Source organism: Dendrobates tinctorius, unplaced genomic scaffold, assembly GCF_039654945.1.
Source record: "Dendrobates tinctorius isolate UK_male_01 unplaced genomic scaffold, ASM3965494v1 ptg000094l, whole genome shotgun sequence".
Lineage (NCBI taxonomy): Eukaryota > Metazoa > Chordata > Amphibia > Anura > Dendrobatidae > Dendrobates > Dendrobates tinctorius.
In genome coordinates, this window is record NW_027361762.1 from 17,528,252 (window position 1) to 17,547,185 (window position 18,934).

An 18,934-nucleotide genomic window follows, 5' to 3' on the forward strand; every position below is an offset into this window, starting at 1 on the left:
CAGTGTACATCTTGAGGCAGGCAAGGTAGTTAGTGATAACGGCTAGAGTTGAGCGAAACGGGTCGAAAAAATTCAAAAGTCGCCGACTTTTGGCAAAGTCGGGTTTCATGAAACGAAACCCGACCCTAGGATGAGGTCGGCCACGAGGTCGGCGACTTACGCGCCAAAGTCGCGTTTCAAAAGTTTGTTTTGCGCTCTTTTTCAGCCAATCAGGATCCACGGACACTGTGGGCAACGTGATGACCTAGGCACGGGTCACCACCATCTTTCAGAAGGGCATGCAAGTGATTGGCTTGCTTTGGTGGGCGTCACAGGGGGTATAAAAGGGCGTGCACGCCGACCGCCATCTTACTTCTGCCGATCTTAGTATAGGGAGAGGTTGCTGCTGATTCTGTAGGGAGAGCGTTAGGCAGGGAAGAAGACAAAAAAACTGCTTCTGCTGCTAGCGATTTGGCCTGCACAACACACAAGTCACTGTGTGTGCAGTGCAAGGGGAGGCTATATTGTGGTGTATCAGTGGTGTTGGTTGTTGGGCTGCCTTTTAAGGCTTCCTGACACGCTGGCATTGCTGTTTACCCACTGCTCCGCAAACTGCTTTTTTAAAAGCAATCCAATCTCCCTTATCCTCTAGTCACTTTTGTCACAGCTGTGCCATCGAGCGTGTCACATAGCGCTCAGATATCAGTGGGCCTCACACAATCCACAAGTGTCCAGTGTCCAAAAGTGTACGCAGAGATTCAAAATCTCCATTATCCTCTCGTCACTTTGGTCACAGGCAGCTGTGCCATCGAGCGTGTCACATAGCGCTCAGATATCAGTGGGCCTCACACAATCCACAAGTGTCCAGTGTCCAAAAGTGTACGCAGAGATTCAAAATCTCCATTATCCTCTCGTCACTTTGGTCACAGGCAGCTGTGCCATCGAGCGTGTCACATAGCGCTCAGATATCAGTGGGCCTCACACAATCCACAAGTGTCCAGTGTCCAAAAGTGTACGCAGAGATTCAAAATCTCCATTATCCTCTTGTCACTTTGGTCACAGGCAGCTGTGCCATCGAGCGTGTCACATAGCGCTCAGATATCAGTGGGCCTCACACAATCCACAAGTGTCCAGTGTCCAAAAGTGTACGCAGAGATTCAAAATCTCCATTATCCTCTCGTCACTTTGGTCACAGGCAGCTGTGCCATCGAGCGTGTCACATAGCGCTCAGATATCAGTGGGCCTCACACAATCCACAAGTGTCCAGTGTCCAAAAGTGTACGCAGAGATTCAAAATCTCCATTATCCTCTCGTCACTTTGGTCACAGGCAGCTGTGCCATCGAGCGTGTCACATAGCGCTCAGATATCAGTGGGCCTCACACAATCCACAAGTGTCCAGTGTCCAAAAGTGTACGCAGAGATTCAAAATCTCCATTATCCTCTCGTCACTTTGGTCACAGGCAGCTGTGCCATCGAGCGTGTCACATAGCGCTCAGATATCAGTGGGCCTCACACAATCCAAAAGTGTCCACTGTCCACAAGTGTGTGCAGAAATTCTAAATCTCCCCTGTCCTATAGACACCTTGTACCTTGTTTTACATTACTATATAGTTTGTTGGATTTTGTCTACATTTCTACCAAAAATGAGGAAGGCTGGTGGAAGAGGCCGTGGAATTGGGCGGGGGTTGGCAGCTGGTAATGATGGTGTTGGTGGTGGATCTGATGGTAGTGGCAAGAGCAAAATAGGACCGAATGCAGGAGGTGCTGACCCTGCGTCATCGTCTGGCTACATAAGGCCTCGAACGCTTAGTTTTCTAGGAGTTGGCAAACCGCTTTTAAAGGCAGAGCATCAGGAAAAAGTTTTGTCTTACATTGCTGACTCAGCCTCCAGCTCTATCGCCTCCTCTTCTTCAGTTGTAAAAAGTAAAAGCACTGAGTCGTCATTGGAGGCTCATGTTCATGAACCACACCTTTCCTTGTGTCCTTCACCCCAACCAAGATTGAAGGATGACGCAGGCCATACTACTGATTACTCCATGGAGCTGTTTTCACATACCATGCCTGGATTATCAAGTCAAATGGTGAATTACCCAGGCCAAGATGAATCTGACATGGAGTGCACTGATGCACAGCCGCTGATGGATGATTCTGCTGGTACATTCACTCAGAGCACTACATTGTCCTCGCAGTGTACAGAGCCAGATTTTGACCCTGATGAGACTCAGGTGCCCCTTCCCGCACACTATACCACCATACACGGTGACACAGAGAAAGGTGCACATGACATAGAAGAGGAGGTGATGGATGACCCAGTTGTTGACCCAGATTGGCATCCATTGGGGGAAGAGGGTGCTGCTTCCAATAGCTCAGATGAGGAGCATCCACAGCAGACATCGACATCGCAACAGCTGTTATCTGGCAGGCCCGGAGCACTCCAAAGACAGGTTCCAAACATCAAAAGAGTTGCTGGACAGCTTGTCCAGAGGGTCAAAAGATCACAGCGTGCTAGGCCGCAAAATGTCTGCCAAAGTAGGAAGAGTGCAGTGTGGCACTTTTTTGAACAAAATCCTCATGATCAGGCCAAGGTTATCTGTAAAAAGTGCGCAAAGACCTTTAGCCGAGGGAAAAATCTGAAAAATTTGAATACCAGTTGCATGCTTAGACATTTAACCAGCATGCACTTGCAAGCGTGGACACAACACCAAACCTCAAGTGCCACATGTGCAACTGATCACAACGAAGGTAGTCAGCAACGCTACATTGTTTCCCCCACTGTAAGCCCACCGGTTAGCACAGCAGCAAATGTTGAGGTGTCGTTGCAAGACCACAGCAGTCAGGGAATCCCACTGTTATATCAACGAAAGACTGATTCTAGGCCATCAGAAAGAACACCAACTCCATCACCATCATCAACCCTCTCTCAGTCCGCCCTGTCCACCGCTACTTCCACCATATGCAGTTCTCAAGTCCAGCTCACCCTCCCAGACACTATGAGTAGGTCAAGAAAGTACTCAGTCTCTCATCCGCGTACACTGGGTTTGAACGCCCACATTGCCAAACTAATCTCGTTTGAGATGATGCCCTTTCGGTTGGTGGAAAGCACAGCTTTCCGCGAACTCATGGCCTATGCAGTACCACGCTATGACCTACCCAGTCGCCACTTCTTCTCTCGCAAAGCTATCCCAGCCCTCCACCATCATGTGAAAGACCGCATTGTCCATGCACTCAAGCAGTCAGTGAGCGGAAAGGTGCACCTCACAACTGATGCATGGTCCAGTCGGCATGGCCAGGGCCGTTACGTGTCCATCACTGCGCACTGGGTTAATGTGGTGGATGCAGGGTCCACAGGGGACAGCGGTGGTGGGACAGTGCTGCCTAGCCCACGGTATAGGAAACAGTTGGCTGTAGGCTTTCGACCCTCCTCCTCCTCCAGAAGCGAAAGCTCGTCCTCAGAGCGCAGTCGTACGAGCACTCCATCTGCAGCTGCCACTGTTGCACACGATGTGTCCCCCTATCGAGCAGCTAGTGGAAAGCGTCAGCAGGCTGTGTTGCAGATGATGTGTTTGGGCGACAGACACACCGCCGAGGTGCTGGCCGAGTACTTGAAGCGACAAACTGAGTCATGGCTGGGCAGTGTACATCTTGAGGCAGGCAAGGTAGTTAGTGATAACGGCCGTAATTTTGTGGCAGCCATAGCCCTTTCAAAACTCAGCCACATACCTTGCTTGGCTCACACCTTGAACCTGGTGGTGCAGTGCTTCCTCAAAAATTATCCGGAGTTAACAGCCCTGCTCCAGAAGGTGCGAAGACTGTGCGCGCACATCCGCCGGTCGCCTGTACACTCCGTTCGTATGCAGAAGCTGCAGCGATTGCTCCACCTTCCCAACCACCGCCTCATTATCGACATTGCAACAAGGTGGAACTCCACCCTGCACATGGTGGAGCGGCTGTGCGTGCAGAGGCTGGCCATAATGCATTTGTGGGAGGATACACGGCCAGGCACTTTGAGAGCAGACATGGAGTTGACAGGCGTGCAGTGGTCGAAGCTGAAAGACCTTTGTAAAGTCCTTCAGTGTTTTGAGGAATGCACACGGCTGGTAAGCGCAGACGACGCCATCCTAAGCATGAGCATCCCACTTATGCGTCTGCTCATGCAAACTTTGACGCACCTTAAGGAGCAGGCGTCTGCAGCCAATGTTGATGAGGAGGAAGAGGAGGAGGGAATCCTTGATGACATTCAGCCATTGTCTGCTCAGGGACCTCTCCTGGACGAGGTGGAGGAAGAAGAGGAGGAGGAGGATGATGGGGATGATTACTTAGGGGAGGAGGATGCATCTCGTGGGGCAAGTGAAAATGTTGGCGTGGCAAGGTCTGGTACAGGGTTTGTGCGTGACTGGAGGGATGTGGATTTGCCAGAAAGTGCTCCTCCACCCAGCACTCGCAGTGCATCATTGACACCGGGAACATTGGCCCACATGTCAGATTATGCCTTGCGGATCCTAAAAAGGGACCCCCGCATTGCCAAAATGATGAACGATGACGACTACTGGTTGGCCAGCATCCTGGATCCACGCTATAAAGGCAAATTACAAAACATCATGCCACAGGAGAACCTTGACCTAATATTGGCTAATAAACAAGCAACTCTGGTAAATCGGTTGCTTGAGGCATTCCCAGCACACAGCAGCGGTGATGGTTCTCACACGAGCCGTACGGGCCAGGGGCAGCTTGGCAGAGGTGTTTGTGGTGCACACAGCAGAAGTGGCGTTGGAGACAGGGGTTTCATGACAATGTTGTGGACTGATTTTTCAAATACCGCTCACACAACTGGTAATACTGCATCGATGGAAAGTGACAGGAGACAGCAGTTGTCAACTATGGTTACAAACTACTTTTCCTCCCATATCGATGTTCTCCCACACAGGTCATTCCCCTTTGACTATTGGGCCGTTAAACTGGACACCTGGCCTGAATTGGCCCAATATGCCTTACAGGAGCTCGCTTGCCCAGCTGCAAGTGTGCTATCAGAAAGAGTCTTCAGTGCAGCTGGATCAATCCTGACAGAAAAAAGGACCTGTCTGTCAACCCAAAATGTGGATGATCTAACCTTCATTAAAATGAACCACGCATGGGTTTCCAAGGATTTTGTCCCACCTTCCCCTGATGACACATAGGGTGACAGAAAAATGGCTTGCTTTGGTCCACCTCTTCCTGGTACTTCACCTATTTCGCCTTTTGCATCAGCTGAATGTCCAACATCAACATATGCCACTTTCTAAAACTCCCTAACTGTGCTGCCTCCTCCCCCATGGCCGGGGTAACCACCTAGCTCACGACACCGTGCGAGTGCCGTTGCCCTGGACAGGTGGGTAGGCCGACTCTTGGGCGCGGGCACTGGCACAGGGTCCCTCATAGTGCAATCAAGTGTCTCTGACGGTGGTGGTGCACACCCGCCGTCAGACACACCGCTGTACTATGAGGGGCCCAGTGCCAGTACCGACGCCCACGAGTGGGCCCCCCTTGCTTGGGCAGGGCCCCAGCATTTGCAATCTTTACCTCTCCCTGCTCCTCCACTGTGTAATCTGGGCCGTCAAATCCATACTGTGCCTGACACCGTCTGAGCCTGCCTCCTGAGACATATATTTTGAATGTGTACACTATCCATACATGTTATCCAGGGATACGGTACCCTTTCTAACCTTTGTGCCTTTGTGCAATCACGTGCAATCCATACTGGGCCTAACACCAAGGAAAAAGTTTTTTGTCAGCTCACCAAACCGTAGCAAATGCGAAGTCTGGAGGAATGCAATCAATCCTGGGCGGTGCAGGGAACTTGGATTCCGGAAAATCTTGTAGGCACAATACTTGGGAGATGTTCCAGCAACTTCGACCAAAGGATGGTTAAAATCAAAAGACTTTATTCCAAAAAAATGATTAAAAACAGAATAGATGGATAAAAAACATATGGTTCACCAATGTGACAGACGCTGAAGGTGAAGTGTCCTTTAAGGACTCGAAATTTTTTTCTATAAAAAATGTGGATAGACTTAACAAGGCCGCTGCTGTGTTTTCTAGAACAAATAGAGTGGATTTGAAGGATCATGATAATATTGAAAAATCTATATCAGAATTGGAAAAACAAATGATCATCAGATTAAAAACGTGGTGGGATCTGACCACTTTGCAAAATTATATAGGTCATGAAATGATTCCTAGAGGTTTAAGATTGAATAAACGCTCCACAGTTCTATTTGATGTCTCATTTTATGACAAGTGGAATAACATTCTGTCAGATTGTTCCATAAAATTAATGTCCCTTATTATCCAGTATGAGGAAGAAAAAGTTTCCGTTTTGGATAAAAAAATCAAAGATATTGAAACCGAATTAATACAATTTGAGAAAACGGATTATTATATCAAATCTAAAAAGAAGATCTTTGATAATCTGAATATGCTGGAAGGGGACATTGTAAAAAGGAAACAAGAAAAATTTAAAAGAGACATTAGAGATTATGATGAAAATGTTGTCTACAGTTGGAAAACTTTCAATAGAAATAACACCCCGAACAGTAGTTTTCGAAAGCGGTATAAATCGCAAAGACATGTGAGTTTTTCGTCTACTGATAATACAGATGGGTGTACTGATCAGTCTGATGTAGACATAGAAGAACAGGCAGCGACTACTAGTTCTATCCTGACAAAAAACTTGGATTCACAGAACAAAGTATTGTCATCAAGAAAAAACGGAGGCGGGCAGGGCGAAAGTATCGTAAGACGAAATTACTACACCAGGCACTACCAAAAGAGGAACAAACAGTTCTAAACCTGTCAGCTACAATTTTGTCAGATGCACAGGTGGAAGTTCTGGAGAAAGGACTGGGTTTTGTCCCAAATAAACAGTTTAATCTTTTTGACACAATTCTGGACATGAATAAATTTATCAGAGGTTTAACAATAAAGAAACATTTTTTTGATGAACAAGACTTTATTCATACTGTCCAAGATGAGATTCCACCTGTGAATGAATATTCAGAAAAATCTTTTCAGACCAGATTATTTTAAAAAATTTGAAATGTCAGAAGAAGAAAAAAATTTTTTGGACATAAATGACCGTCTGTTTGGAAACAGGGTTCCCAATCCTACTTATTACCCAGTGCAGTCACGTAGCACAGTGATGGAGGAATTTCAAATAGTGGTGGAAAGTGAACTTACTAAATTGGCATTGGAAAATAAAAGTCAGAACAATAAAAAAAATTTAACAAAAAAACAAAAAAATGCATTGGAGGAATTGAAGAAAAATTCTAATATTGTTATAAAAAATTCAGATAAAGGTGGATCTACTACTATACTGGACACTGGTCTTTATGAACAAGAAGTGCATAAGTTGCTTCAAGACAGTGTTGTGTACAAGCCGTTATTGAAGGATCCTACAGAGGAGATAAGAGTTCTTTTAATGAAAATTTTGGAAGAAGGACATTTGATGGGTTTTCTTACTAGTCAGCAATTGGAATTTATGAATCCACCTTTCCCCAAAATTCCTCTTTTTCATGCCTTGCCCAAGGTTCATAAGGGGGTATTTCCCCCACCTATGCGGCCTATTGTATCTGGAATAGGGTCATTATTGGAGAATTTGGGGGATTGGTTGGATGCACGACTTCAACCTCTAGTATTGAGATCACCTAGCTATATCAAGGACAGCAAACATGTGTTACGTGTAATGAAGAACATTAAGTGGAATAGTAATTATACATGGGTTACTGCAGATATTGCTACACTGTATTCATCTATACCTCATCATCTAGCTATTCGTGCACTTCAGGATCAGTTGCTTAAATATACTAAATACAGTGTGGAATTGCAGCAATTTATTTTATCTGTAACTGAATTTTTGTTAAAAAACAACTACTTTATGTTTAAAAGGAAAAGCAATTTGTTCCTTCAATTACAAGGATGTGCGATGGGGGCGAAATTTTCCCCATCGCTTGCAAATATATTTGTTACTTGGTGGGAGGAAGAAAAAATTTATGGTCAGGAAAATATTTTTATGGATCATATAGAATTTTTTGGAAGATTCATTGATGATCTGATAATAATATGGAAGGGTGATCCAGATAATATAAAAGAATTCATAAAATTCCTTAATACTAATAATCATAATCTAAAATTTACATATCATATGAATAAAGAACGAATTGCTTTTCTTGACATGATGTTGATTGGAAATGAAGCAGATTTTAGGGTTGAAGTATGTTTATATAGAAAACCGCAATCAGGTAATTCTTTGCTGCATGCGAGCAGCAACCATCCCAAACATGTCATTAATAATCTCCCAGTAGGTGAATTTGTGCGTGCCAAGAGGTGCTGCACAACTGATTCATTTTACAGACAGGAATGTGAAGTAATTGATGAACGATTAAAGACTAGAGGTTATCGCAAGCATCAAATTAATAGGGGTAAAATTGTAGCAGAAAGAAAAACAAGAGATGATTATTTGGAAATAAAATCAAAATGTAGTAATTTTGAGGAGAAACCAGTTTTTATTACTAAATATAGTGATCAATTTAATCAAATAACGGAAATTATTAAATCAAATCTACCTATTTTACGGGTGGATCCAACTTTGAGAACTATATTGGATAAAGGCTGCAATTTTATTCCTAAAAAAGGAACTACAATTGCGAATATTTTGTCCCCCAGTGATCACACTTTGCGTTATTCATCAGAAAATAATTCAAGCTGGTTATCTGTCTCTGGTAGCTATCGTTGTGGAATAAGATCATGCGGTTTATGTAAATACATGTATAATACGTCTACATTTAAATCCACAGTTACAAAAAATGAATATGTCATAAATATGTTTGCCAACTGTAGTTCCACATATGTTATTTATTTAATAACATGTGAAACATGCTGCATTCAATATGTGGGCAACACCACACGTCCTCTTCGCAAAAGGATTTCTGAACATCTTTATGATTCATGTAATAAAACTACAAGGAGTCCCTCGGGAGCCTCTCAGCATTTTATTTCTGTACATGGAGGAGATGTCAGTACTTGTAGGGTTAATATAATAGAAACTGTCCCAAACCCCAAGAGGGGAGGTGATAGAAAAAAGGAATTGCAGCGCAAAGAAGCAATGTGGATTTTTAAGTTAAAAACACGATATCCCGCAGGCATGAATTTAAAATCTGATCTTTTATATATATACGATTAAGATGATGTGGTGATTTCCTCCATGTTCAGATACTATGCCTTTTTTTTTTTTTTTTTTGTGGAGAAAATCCTCCCTTCCTGCTATTGTGGACCTCCGCCCATTTTGTTTCCCTCCCACTTTACTTCAGCCAGCAAGTGTATATAGGTATATGCTTATTTGTAAGATGTTAAGCTATGAGCAAGGACCCTCTAGTCCGAAACGCGTAAGCGTCTGTCACATTGGTGAACCATATGTTTTTTATGCATCTATTCTGTTTTTAATCATTTTTTTGGAATAAAGTCTTTTGATTTTAACCATCCTTTGGTCGAAGTTGCTGGAACATCTCCCAAGTATTGGGCCTAACACCGTCTGAGCCTGCCTCATGCTGTATAGACATATATTTTGAATGTGTACGCTATCCATACATGTTATCCGGGGATACGGTACCCTTTCTAACCTTTGTGCAATCACGTGCAATCCATACTGGGCCTAACACCGTCTGAGCCTGCCTCATGCTGTATAGACATATATTTTGAATGTGTACGCTATCCATACATGTTATCCAGGGATACGGTACCCTTTCTAACCTTTGTGCAATCACGTGCAATCCATACTGGGCCTAACACCGTCTGAGCCTGCCTCATGCTGTATAGACATATATTTTGAATGTGTACGCTATCCATACATGTTATCCGGGGATACGGTACCCTTTCTAACCTTTGTGCAATCACGTGCAATCCATACTGGGCCTATCACCGTCTGAGCCTGCCTCATGCTGTATAGACATATATTTTGAATGTGTACGCTATCCATACATGTTATCCGGGGATACGGTACCCTTTCTAACCTTTGTGCAATCACGTGCAATCCATACTGGGCCTAACACCGTCTGAGCCTGCCTCATGCTGTATAGACATATATTTTGAATGTGTACGCTATCCATACATGTTATCCGGGGATACGGTACCCTTTCTAACCTTTGTGCAATCACGTGCATTCCATACTGGGCCTAACACCGTCTGAGCCTGCCTCATGCTGTATAGACATATATTTTGAATGTGTACGCTATCCATACATGTTATCCGGGGATACGGTACCCTTTCTAACCTTTGTGCAATGACGTGCAATCCATACTGGGCCTAACACCGTCTGAGCCTGCCTCATGCTGTATAGACATATATTTTGAATGTGTACGCTATCCATACATGTTATCCAGGGATACGGTACCCTTTCTAACCTTTGTGCAATCACGTGCAATCCATACTGGGCGTGAGAACGGCTGGCGAGCTGTTAAGCAAGCTACAGCACCTGTCCAGACAAGTACAGGGATTCCCAAACGAGGAGACTTATTTGATTGTTTTCAATGTTGGGACAGCAATTTTTGGGGAGCACTATACTCTGGAGAATGATAGATGGGGCCCACCATACACTGGAACATTCCAAAGGTGGACATCAGACACTGGAGCAGCATTTAAAGGGCCCATTATACACTAGAGCATTAGAAATGGGGCCCATTATGTTTGGAGCATTATTTGGGCCCATAAGACAGTGGAGCTTCATCCATGGGGACCAACATATACTGTAGCATTATGTGGAGCTCATCATATACTGTTTCAAACATTATATGGGACCAATGATTCTGTATGGAGAAATAGATGGGCCTCGTCATGAGATGTAAAAAGTGAGGTATTTTTCATTGTACTATACCGCTATTTATCTGCCGTATCGGAGCATGATGAGTTGTGGTATGTGTTAAAAGGGCGCTCTTTCGCCCAGGGCACATGAAAACCTGCAGCCAGCCCTCCCCCCCCACAACTTTAGCCAAATAACCCCCATTTTTCAGTGCGTAACTTATATTATGAAGTTAATTAAGGTTGACAAGCTTAAGTAAGAAGAATTGATGCTTTTGGCATTCAAATGGGCACTGTAGGTGTGTTTCCTGTCCTCCTCTCACTGCCGACTTTTATTCCCCATTGACTTACATTGGGTTTCGTGTTTCGGGACGACCCCGACTTTTCCCTATAATCGGACGATCTTGCTCGACCCGACTTTTGGAAAAGTCGGGTTTCACGAAACGAAACGCGACCCTAAAAAAACAAAAGTCGCTCAACTCTAATAACGGCCATAATTTTGTGGCAGCCATAGCCCTTTCAAAACTCAGCCACATACCTTGCTTGGCTCACACCTTGAACCTGGTGGTGCAGTGCTTCCTCAAAAATTATCCGGAGTTAACAGCCCTGCTCCAGAAGGTGCGAAGACTGTGCGCGCACATCTGCCGGTCGCCTGTACACTCCGTTCGTATGCAGAAGCTGCAGCGATTGCTCCACCTTCCCAACCACCGCCTCATTATCGACATTGCAACAAGGTGGAACTCCACCCTGCACATGGTGGAGCGGCTGTGCGAGCAGAGGCAGGCCATAATGCATTTGTGGGAGGATACACGGCCAGGCACTTTGAGAGCAGACATGGAGTTGACAGGTGTGCAGTGGTTGAAGCTGAAAGACCTTTGTAAAGTCCTTCAGTGTTTTGAGGAATGCACACGGCTGGTAAGCGCAGACGACGCCATCCTAAGCATGAGCATCCCACTTATGCGTCAGCTCATGCAAACTTTGACGCACCTTAAGGAGCAGGTGTCTGCAGCCAATGTTGATGAGGAGGAAGAGGAGGAGGGAATCCTTGATGACATTCAGCCATTGTCTGCTCAGGGACCTCTCCTGGACGAGGTGGAGGAAGAAGAGGAGGAGGAGGAGGATGATGGGGATGATTACTTAGGGGAGGAGGATGCATCTCGTGGGGCAAGTGAAAATGTTGGCGTGGCAAGGTCTGGTACAGGGTTTGTGCGTGACTGGAGGGATGTGGATTTGCCAGAAAGTGCTCCTCCACCCAGCACTCGCAGTGCATCATTGACACCGGGAACATTGGCCCACATGTCAGATTATGCCTTGCGGATCCTAAAAAGGGACCCCCGCATTGCCAAAATGATGAACGATGACGACTACTGGTTGGCCAGCATCCTGGATCCACGCTATAAAGGCAAATTGCAAAACATCATGCCACAGGAGAACCTTGACCTAATATTGGCTAATAAACAAGCAACTCTGGTAAATCGGTTGCTTGAGGCATTCCCAGCACACAGCAGCGGTGATGGTTCTCACACGAGCCGTACGGGCCGGGGGAAGCTTGGCAGAGGTGTTCGTGGTGCACACAGCAGAAGTGGTGTTGGAGACAGGGGTTTCATGACAATGTTGTGGACTGATTTTTCAAATACCGCTCACACAACTGGTAATACTGCATCGATGGAAAGTGACAGGAGACAGCAGTTGTCAACTATGGTTACAAACTACTTTTCCTCCCATATCGATGTTTTCCCACACAGGTCATTCCCCTTTGACTATTGGGCCGCTAAACTGGACACCTGGCCTGAATTGGCCCAATATGCCTTACAGGAGCTCGCTTGCCCAGCTGCAAGTGTGCTTTCGGAAAGAGTCTTCAGTGCAGCTGGATCAATCCTGACTTAAAAAAGGACCCGTCTGTCAACCCAAAATGTGGATGATCTAACCTTCATTAAAATAAACCACGCATGGGTTTCCAAGGATTTTGTCCCACCTTCCCCTGATGACACATAGGGTGACAGAAAAATGGCTTGCTTTGGTCCACCTCTTCCTGGTACTTCACCTATTTCGCCTTTTGCATCAGCTGAATGTCCAACATCAACATATGCCACTTTCTAAAACTCCCTAACTGTGCTGCCTCCCCCCCATGGCCGGGGTCACCACCTAGCGCACGACACCGTGCGAGTGCCGTTGCCCTGGACAGGTGGGTAGGCCGACTCTTGGGCGCGAGCACTGGCACAGGGTCCCTCATAGTGCAATCAAGTGTCTCTGACGGTGGTGGTGCACACCCGCCGTCAGACACACCGCTGGACTATGAGGGGCCCAGTGCCAGTACCGACGCCCACGAGTGGGCCCCCCTTGCTTGGGCAGGGCCCCAGCATTTGCAATCTTTACCTCTCCCTGCTCCTCCGCTGTGTAATCTGGGCCGTCAAATCCATACTGTGCCTGACACCGTCTGAGCCTGCCTCCTGAGACATATATTTTGAATGTGTACGCTATCCATACATGTTATCCAGGGATACGGTACCCTTTCTAACCTTTGTGCAATCACGTGCAATTCATACTGGGCCTAACACCGTCTGAGCCTGCCTCATGCTGTATAGACATATATTTTGAATGTGTACGCTATCCATACATGTTATCCAGGGATACGGTACCCTTTCTAACCTTTGTGCAATCACGTGCAATTTATACTGGGCCTAACACCGTCTGAGCCTGCCTCATGCTGTATAGACACATATTTTGAATGTGTACGCTATCCATACATGTTATCCAGGGATACGGTACCCTTTCTAACCTTTGTGCAATCACATGCAATCCATACTGGGCCTAACACCGTCTGAGCCTGCCTCCTGAGACATATATTTTGAATGTGTACGCTATCCATACATGTTATCCAGGGATACGGTACCCTTTCTAACCTTTGTGCAATCACGTGCAATTTATACTGGGCCTAACACCGTCTGAGCCTGCCTCATGCTGTATAGACACATATTTTGAATGTGTACGCTATCCATACATGTTATCCAGGGATACGGTACCCTTTCTAACCTTTGTGCAATCCATACTGGGCCTAACACCGTCTGAGCCTGCCTCCTGAGACATATATTTTGAATGTGTACGCTATCCATACATGTTATCCAGGGATACGCTACCCTTTCTAACCTTTGTGCAATCACGTGCAATCCATACTGGGCCTAACACCGTCTGAGCCTGCCTCATGCTGTATAGACATATATTTTGAATGTGTACGCTATCCATACATGTTATCCAGGGATACGGTACCCTTTCTAACCTTTGTGCAATCACTTGCAATCCATACTGGGCCTAACACCGTCTGAGCCTGCCTCATGCTGTATAGACATATATTTTGAATGTGTACGCTATCCATACATGTTATCCAGGGATACGGTACCCTTTCTAACCTTTGTGCAATCACGTGCAATTCATACTGGGCCTAACACCGTCTGAGCCTGCCTCATGCTGTATAGACATATATTTTGAATGTGTACGCTATCCATACATGTTATCCAGGGATACGGTACCCTTTCTAACCTTTGCGCAATCACGTGCAATCCATACTTGGCCTAACACCGTCTGAGCCTGCCTCATGCTGTATAGACATATATTTTGAATGTGTACGCTATCCATACATGTTATCCAGGGATACGGTACCCTTTCTAACCTTTGTGCAATCACGTGCAATCCATACTGGGCCTAACACCGTCTGAGCCTGCCTCCTGAGACATATATTTTGAATGTGTACGCTATCCATACATGTTATCCAGGGATACGGTACCCTTTCTAACCTTTGTGCAATCACGTGCAATCCATACTGGGCCTAACACCGTCTGAGCCTGCCTCATGCTGTATAGACATATATTTTGAATGTGTACGCTATCCATACATGTTATCCAGGGATACGGTACCCTTTCTAACCTTTGTGCAATCACGTGCAATCCATACTGGGCCTAACACCGTCTGAGCCTGCCTCCTGCTGTATAGACATATATTTTGAATGTGTACGCTATCCATACATGTTATCCAGGGATACGGTACCCTTTCTAACCTTTGTGCAATCACGTGCAATTCATACTGGGCCTAACACCGTCTGAGCCTGCCTCATGCTGTATAGACACATATTTTGAATGTGTACGCTATCCATACATGTTATCCAGGGATACGGTACCCTTTCTAACCTTTGTGCAATCACGTGCAATCCATACTGGGCCTAACACCGTCTGAGCCTGCCTCCTGAGACATATATTATGAATGTGTACGCTATCCATACATGTTATCCAGGGATACGGTACCCTTTCTAACCTTTGTGCAATCACGTGCAATCCATACTGGGCCTAACACCGTCTGAGCCTGCCTCATGCTGTATAGACATATATTTTGAATGTGTACGCTATCCATACATGTTATCCAGGGATACGGTACCCTTTCTAACCTTTGTGCAATCACGTGCAATCCATACTGGGCCTAACACCGTCTGAGCCTGCCTCACGCTGTATAGACATATATTTTGAATGTGTACGCTATCCATACATGTTATCCAGGGATACGGTACCCTTTCTAACCTTTGTGCAATCACGTGCAATCCATACTGGGCCTAACACCGTCTGAGCCTGCCTCACGCTGTATAGACATATATTTTGAATGTGTACGCTATCCATACATGTTATCCAGGGATACGGTACCCTTTCTAACCTTTGTGCAATCACGTGCAATCCATACTGGGCCTAACACCGTCTGAGCCTGCCTCACGCTGTATAGACATATATTTTGAATGTGTACGCTATCCATACATGTTATCCAGGGATACGGTACCCTTTCTAACCTTTGTGCAATCACGTGCAATCCATACTGGGCCTAACACCGTCTGAGCCTGCCTCATGCTGTATAGACATATATTTTGAATGTGTACGCTATCCATACATGTTATCCAGGGATACGGTACCCTTTCTAACCTTTGTGCAATCACGTGCAATTCATACTGGGCCTAACACCGTCTGAGCCTGCCTCATGCTGTATAGACATATATTTTGAATGTGTACGCTATCCATACATGTTATCCAGGGATACGGTACCCTTTCTAACCTTTGTGCAATCACGTGCAATCCATACTGGGCGTGAGAACGGCTGGCGAGCTGTTAAGCAAGCTACAGCACCTGTCCAGACAAGTACAGGGATTCCCTAGCGAGGAGACTTATTTGATTGTTTTCAATGTTGGGACAGCAATTTTTGGGGAGCACTATACTCTGGAGAATGATAGATGGGGCCCACCATACACTGGAACATTCCAAAGGTGGACATCAGACACTGGAGCAGCATTTACAGGGCCCATTATACACTAGAGCATTAGAAATGGGGCCCATTATGTTTGGAGCATTATTTGGGCCCATAAGACAGTGGAGCTTCATCCATGGGGACCAACATATACTGTAGCATTATGTGGAGCTCATCATATACTGTTTCAAACATTATATGGGACCAATGATTCTGTATGGAGAAATAGATGGGCCTCGTCATGAGATGTAAAAAGTGAGGTATTTTTCATTGTACTATACCGCTATTTATCTGCCGTATCGGAGCATGATGAGTTGTGGTATGTGTTAAAGGGGCGCTCTTTCGCCCAGGGCACATGAAAACCTGCAGCCAGCCCTCCCCCCCCCACAACTTTAGCCAAATAACCCCCATTTTTCAGTGCGTAACTTGTATTATGAAGTTAATTAAGGTTGACAAGCTTAAGAAAGAAGAATTGATGCTTTTGGTATTCAAATGGGCACTGTAGGTGTGTTTCCTGTCTTCCTCTCACTGCCGACTTTTATTCCCCATTGACTTACATTGGGTTTCGTGTTTCGGGACGACCCCGACTTTTCCCTATAATCGGACGATCTTGCTCGACCCGACTTTTGGAAAAGTCGGGTTTCACGAAACGAAACGCGACCCTAAAAAACCAAAAGTCGCTCAACTCTAGTTGTTACCACTTTATTCCCACACAAGACTTGGGGGCACAACAGCATCAGAGAAGTGAACTGGGACTAAGTAGCAAGGAGTCCCCGAAGCAGGCTACAGCTGTCTGCCATACAAGTAGAGTTCATAAGAACATCGGACAGGGGGAATTCCATTGTAACTCAGTACTGGGAGTACTTCATTTATAGGTGCTATAAGAGGAGACGTTCAGAAAGGCATATGTTGGCGGAGTGTTGGAAAGGAGTATTCCATCTGGCTTGGAGGTTGACTGAGTCCCTGACCCGGAGGACATGGCACTGAGGCAGGTACCTGTTTGTACAACAGACTGTGAGTAAAGTTTTGGAACTACATGCCCTGGTGTCCTCCACTCATTCCTGCGCCAACACACCTGACACCTCTACATCCCTGTGCCTACCACTGCACCATTCCTGCAACATTTATCTACACTGCACGGGGACTACAGCTTCACCTGTGGGGAGCTATAACATCTTTGCTGCACCATACCATCAGTCCCAGAGGATCTGCATGCAGCGTCGGCTTAACATCTCCCTTGCCGAACACCACAGGTGGCGTCACGAACCATTCAACTTTATCCCATCATTCAACCTCCCTTTTACTTGGGCGCCCAGGGCCATGGACCGGGTCACCGCTGCTGTGACACCTTCCTCCCGAGTTACCGGCCCGGTACCGAGTACTCCACAGCCCTAGGAGGGCGACCCTACTTTGGCGTCACGAACAGGATGACGAGGCCCGATGCCATCGGGTTCTGTGTGCCTAAGATTTATTGGACTTAAAACTTTTGGAAATGTGCAGAAGACCCAATTTAGACTGTAAAATGAACGCTAAAAATGGCCGCTGGTGCGGTGAAGAAGGGCTTGACAACATGGGTGGTCCTAAGAAAAGACCGCAAACTGTCCTGGGCCTCCCCTGCCTGAATTACTATGTGACAGCAACATGGCCCACCCCCCAAGGGGTTCATATACTGGCCTGGTATGGAGGAGTAGGAAGAAGAAGCCGCCCTCAGAAGGAGGGGCGAGAGCCAGTGGCGGGAAAAGAGCCCAGGCAGGAAGAACGCCAGAACGCCATGATGGAAGGAGGAAGGAGGCCAGAAGAATGTGGGGAGGAAAGGCAACTGACCCCCAGGCCGCCCCTGTGGAGTATCCAACCACTGAGATACCCTTTGCAGCGCCCGTCACAGCCTCAAAGCAGATATGGCTACTGGATGAGGCCTGCCCGGAGGAGGTATATGAGGGTCCCGGAGCAGAATGGAGGACAGGGGCCGCATCCCCATCCGGACCTGGCACGGCCGCAATGACCCTTGCTGACGGACTTGGCAGACACTTACCTTGCCCCTGCTTGGATCCAACTGCGACCTGCCCTGCAGGCAACTCCGGGAGTCGCGGCCGCCGCTGTTCACCACCATGTACCCGTACCGGGACTGGAAGCTCATCAAGGAGCGCAAGGTATGATTACCGCTCCGGACATGACCCTAGTATTAGGAACAGAGCCAGCGAATAGGAATGGTCTAATTGTCCCCCGCCTGCGACCCCCAAGCTACAGTACCACTAACTGAGATCCCGATGGAACTGGAAGAACAAAATTCAGTGGTACCGGCGATAACACCTGCTGAATTGTTGGCAGCAGCAGAGGTACCTCCGGCAATTGCTGACACGCCATCCCCACAGGCAGTTGATATCTCCGTTGCCCTTTCATTTACCCCGACCGGTCCCAATCTCACCCTTTGGGAAGGAGAGTACCTGCGATTGGTAGGCAATCAACAACAGGATGAGGACACCCAGAGTATCTCGCCTGGAAGCAGCCCAAGCAACAGCTTCCAGAACCCAAGGAGGGATAACTAGCCATAATGTTGATTTAAACTAACTTTTGTTACCCAGGAGGGTATTTGCACCTTTGTGCCAGTTTTTCTATTTTGGTTATCATGTTTTTGTTTTTCTTGTTTTTCACATTTGATCCAGTTATTGCCTAGTTTGATTGGCAGCCTTTACACTTGAACTGTGGAGATCACGGACGCTGAGTGATCAAGAACTGCTAATGTACATAGTTTGCACCTCTTTAGGTGCTTTCTCTTGGTTTTACATAGGAACCTCCCCTTGGAACAAGGACTACCTCGTGATAAGGACATTTCCAGACATGATGGCCAGTCCAGTG